This window comes from Pogona vitticeps, chromosome 1, assembly GCF_051106095.1.
Source record: "Pogona vitticeps strain Pit_001003342236 chromosome 1, PviZW2.1, whole genome shotgun sequence".
In the NCBI taxonomy this organism is placed as follows: Eukaryota; Metazoa; Chordata; class Lepidosauria; order Squamata; family Agamidae; genus Pogona; species Pogona vitticeps.
In genome coordinates, this window is record NC_135783.1 from 322,633,314 (window position 1) to 322,638,578 (window position 5,265).

Below are 5,265 nucleotides of genomic sequence, written 5' to 3' on the forward strand. Positions count from 1 at the left end.
GTGAATGGTCAGTGCACAGAACAAAATGTCTTCCCCAGATGTAAGGCTTGGCCTTCTGGATCGCGTAGACTATGGCCAAACACTCCTTCTCCACGGTTGCCAAATGTCTCTCACCTTTTTGAAGTTTCCTACTCAGGTAGGACACTGGATGCTGGTCACCATTCTCATCCTCCTGGCACAGAACTGCTCCTACCCCGCTGTTAGACGCATCGGTGTAGATGATGAACTCCCGGTCGAAGTCTGGAGCACGCAGGACAGGATAGTTGATTAACGCCTCCTTCAACCTCTGGAACGCCGCCTCACAGTCGCTGGTCCACGGGATGCGGTCATCAGCCGTCTTCCTCGTCAGATCGGTCAGCGGAGCCGCAATCTCGCTAAACCTCGGGATGAACTTTCTGTAGTAGCCCACCAACCCAAGAAATGATTTGACCTTTTTCTTGGTGTTGGGTCTAGGCCAATCCCGAACAGCTTCTAGTTTGGCCTCCAGGGGTTTTATCATTCCTCCCCCTACCATGTGACCCAAGTATTTTATTTCTGGGCTACCCAGCTGACACTTGCTGGCCTTTACTGTTAGCCCTGCTGCACTTAACCTCTGCAGCACTAACTCCAGGTGTATCAGGTGATCTTCCCAGGTATTACTGAAGATCCCTATGTCGTCAATGTAGGCCACTGTAAAGTCACTGAGCCCTGCCAAGGTCTGGTCCATCAGCCTTTGGAATGTGGCTGGTGCATTTCTGAGACCAAAGCTCAGGACTCGAAACTCATAGAGACCAAAAGGGCTGCAAAAGGCAGTCTTTTCTTGATCCCTGGGATCAATTCTTAATTGCCAATATCCCTTTACCAGGTCCAATGATGAAATGAACCGACAACCCCCTATGGTTTCAATCAGGTTGTCTAGCCTGGGCATTGGGTAGGCATCAGGAGTGGTTACACGGTTTAATTTCCTGTAATCAACACAAAACCTAATGCTCCCATCAGGCTTGTCCACAAGGACTATCGGAGAGGACCAAGGACTAGAAGAGGGGACGATTATGTTCTCCCTCAGCATCTCGTCCAGCTCCTTCCGCACCTTGTCCCTATAGGGTCCCGTTACTCGGTATGGGGATACTGCCTGCGGGGGTGCATCCCCTGTGTGGATCCGATGCATCACTCCCCTCACTATCCCCGGCTTGTTGGAAAACACCTGTTGATATTTACTAAGCAGCATTTTTAGTTCTTGCTGCTGGTCTTGGGTGAGTGCAGGACTGATCTTTACCTCCTCTGGGTTGTATTTTACTTCCCCTCTACCCTCCCAGAAGGGTAATTCAGCTTCCTCACTCTCAGCTGCTTTTATCGCGAACAAAACCCTCTGTTCCCCTCTGTAGTAGGGTTTTAGGGCATTCACATGAACCACCCTCCTTGCTTGGTTCTCCTCCTGCTCTATTAGGTAGTTCAGGTCTGACATCTTGGAAATGACCCTATATGGTCCTGCCCATTTGAGCTGCAGTTTATTCTCTCTGCAGGGCCTAAGCCAAAGCACTTCCTCCCCTGGGTCAAAGTGCCTCTCTCTAGCTTTGTGGTCATACCATGTTTTCTGTCTGACCTTCTGAGCTTGCAGGTTTTCTGCTGCCAGCTCTAGATTTCTCCTTAGGTCATTCATCAAGGTGTCTATGTATGTCACAACGTCTTGTGGGTCATCCTGGGTGATCTGCTCCCAATTTTGTTTGATCAAATCAAGGGGCCCTTTCACCCTTCTCCCAAATAAAAGTTCAAATGGACTGAACCCGGTACTGGCTTGTGGCACTGATCGATAAGCAAACAAAAGGGATTGCAGCTTCTGGTCCCAATTGTTTGGATTCTCTGCCAAGTAAGCCCTAATCATGCGCATTAGAGTCCCATTGAACTTCTCAGTTAACCCATTACTTTCCGGATGATAAGCAGTGGTTTCCTTGTGCTTAATTCCACAGATTTGCCATAAGCGTTTCATGAGCTTTGATGTGAACGATGCGCCCAAATCTGTGATTATCTCCGAGGCAAATCCCATCCTGGACATATACCCCACCAAAGCATCGGCCACTGTGTTAGTTTCAATGTTAGTCAAGGGTATGGCTTCAGGATACCTTGTGGCATGGTCCACAATTGTTAGAATGAACCTGTTCCCCCTCTTTGTGGCCTTGGGCAAAGGTCCCACAATATCCACCCCTATGCATTTGAACGGAGTGTCAATCACAGGCAAAGGGCACAACTTTGCTTTGGTCCTGTCGCGGTTATTCCCCTGCCTTTGACACACATCACATTGTTTACAGAACTCCCTGATCTGCTTCCCTATGTCAGGCCAGTAAAAATTCTGTGTGATTCTCTGCTGTGTTTTGTTCACTCCTAAGTGTGCAGCAAACATGTCAGAGTGCCCCCTTTGTAAGATCATGGGGCGATACTTTTCAGGTACCACCAGTTGACTTCTGATCCCATCTCCCCCTTTTAAGATATTCCTCAGGGTCTCTCTATATAAAATCCCCTTTTTCTCCAGAAATCTCACTGGGGTTTCAGGTGTTAGCTGGGCGTCAGTCACCTGTTCAAAACACTTTTGGAGAGTGGCGTCTGCCTTTTGCTCCTGTCCAAATCTGCTGTCTGTGGTTAAGGTTCCCACCACAGCTTCTGAACTCCCCTCTGCTTCCGTCTCTGGCTCATCATTACCCCCCTGAACTGTCCCCGTGGTGGCTTGTGAGCGTGTAATCACTAGCACCCGTTTCACATGTTCAGCCAGGTCATTTCCCACGAGCACGGCTGCTGGCAGAGTCGATGAAATCGCTAGCCGCCAAACTCCCCTCCAGCCTTGAAAGTTGACAGGTACCTCTGCTACTGGCAGAGAGATTACCTGCCCCTCAATCCCTGCCACCTTCATGCTCTCATTTGGGATTATAAACTCCCGAGGGATGATATCTGGATGGCACAGGGTTACCTGGGAACAAGTGTCCCGCAGCCCCCTATACTGACGGTCAAGTATTCCTACGTCCACCCCTGCTGTCTCAAACAACTGAGAATCTGTTTTCACCAGCAAGCAGCGCTTTACCTCCACAAGAGGACCATTTTCCTCAGCCTGATCAGCAGAGGTAGCTGTTCCAGACTGAGTAGCCATGGCAACAGGCTCCCTCAGTGACACTGAGCCTTGCTCTTTCTGGACACAGAACACAGCTTTTGGCTTGGTCCCACTAGAATCCTGAGGCACCATTCCTTTTAGCTGCTTTAATTTCTCACACTCTGAGATTAGATGACCCTTTCCCTGACAGAAATAACATTTTCTGGTGTATTTTGATTCTCTCTCATCTTGTTTTGGTTTTCCCTCCAAAATCTGAGGTCTTGGTTTCATGTCTGAGGGCTTCCCTTCACCATGGGCCCCTCCCCCTTGCTGGCTTTTCCCTGGTCCCTGAGAGTACTTGCTGTAGGTTTCTTTGGGTTTACCTACAGATTTCCCCTCACCCAAGGGCTTTCTTATTTGGGAAATAAAATCTGCGATCCCGGCTGCTTCTGCCACAGATTTCGGTTTCCTTTCCCTCACCTGGAATTTCAATTCCCCCTGCAGGACTGAATAGAACTGTTCCAGTGCTATCAAGTCTTTAAGCTGCTCATAGGTCTCTGTTCCCTCCTGCGATAGCCATTTCTCAAGCAGCCTCACCAATTGGGCCCCCACTTGGGTAAAAGTCTGCTCTGGCTTCTTGGTGAGGGACCTGAATCTTTGTCTCAGCTGCTCCGCATTTATCCCATGTCTGGCAAACACCAGTTTTTTAAACTCTGCAAAATCTTTCATCAGTTCCTCAGGCATCTCGGCATAGACCTCAGCCAGGCTCCCACTGATTAAAGACCGCATGATGGTCATCTTCTCAGTTTCCCTCACTGAGAAGTCCACAAACGCTCTTTCCACTAAGGAAAAGAACACCTCAGGACAATCTCCCTTGTGGTACACAGGGAATTTCTTCAGGTCAGCTTTAGACAATTGGCCTCCCTCAGAATCCCTATTATTATTATTGTTCTGGTTCATCAGTTCCAGTTTTCTTAATTCAAACGCCATTTTCTCTCTCTCCAATGCCAATTCAAATTGTCTCTGTCTCTCTCTTTCTCTTTCCTCCACTTCAAATTGCCTCATCCTCAGTTCATGCTGTTGGGCTATGAGCAATTTTCTGAGTTCTGGGTTTTGCTCTCCTGTGCTGTCACCCTGCACTGAGCCAAATTCATCCTCAGAACCTTGGTCAATCTGGGGGTCTTTCACTTCACTCATTTCGGCCATCTGGCTTCGAGTCAAGGGCATAATCCCCCCTCAGAACAGGCTGCTTTAAAAAGTCAAGCCTCAAAATAAAACGACCACTTTTTTTCCTTCTTGCCTCAGAACCAGCTCTCCCTAGAGATTGCTGCTGTTCTTCAGCACTAAACTTGCAACAGTATCGAGTCAGAGCCTACCCCCCTCTGCTGGGCCTCTCAGCTGGCAAGCTAGATCACTGTTACTACGCAGTTTTGCCTCAGCTTTTCCCGCCAAAACTAGGCTGCCTCAGAGCACCTTAATCTAAGTCTCCCCAGTTGGCACGTTCTTCTACTAGCGCACCTCCCCGTGAGGTACACCTAGAAGATTACCTACGCGCCTCAGACTGTCCCTGACTAGACCCCCCTTGCTCTGGGCACACTTGCCAAGGCTTTGCTGGACCGCTGGACAACTGGACCAGTCGTATCCCACACGCTGGACACCAATCAATGTGACAAACCCAGACCTACTGGGATATGTCACACAGTTACACTAAGCTGCCACCAACCATTCCTTTTAAGAAGTCACACAGACCAGGGATGGATTTTCAAACAAATAAGGAATAAGGTTTATTTTAAATACACACAGGGATAATAAAATGATTAGGTGAATAAAATAAAGTAACGTGGCTTATTCTCACTCATACAAGCATACAGTTTGGTTCACCCAGAACCCTTAACTTAAAGCACAGACCCTGAACCTATCAGTTCTGGCTAACCAACAGACACCTGAACCTATCAGGTTGGTACTCTGACACACAGTAGTACCCTGTCTGACACACAGACTCCCACAACAGCTTCTTCTTCCCAGCTGCTGCTTCGTCACAACCCAGTGTCTCTCAGCATCTCCCTCTTCTACTTCACCACACACGCTCCACATATATATACAGTACAGCCCCTCCTCCTGATGTCCCGCCTTCCACTCCCCATAGGATGGAACTTTCCCTCCAAACCCATGACAGACAGGTAACATCAATGCTGTATGTAACACCGGAC

At 48.6% G+C, this 5,265-nt stretch overlaps 1 protein-coding gene across 2 annotated transcripts in view; it reads left to right on the forward strand.

The window, feature by feature from the left end:
• The window catches only part of NRXN3 (neurexin 3), a 1,709,419-nt gene that overhangs the window by 269,408 nt on the left and 1,434,746 nt on the right, over window positions 1-5,265 (forward strand). The gene's annotated exons all lie outside the window — the stretch shown is intronic.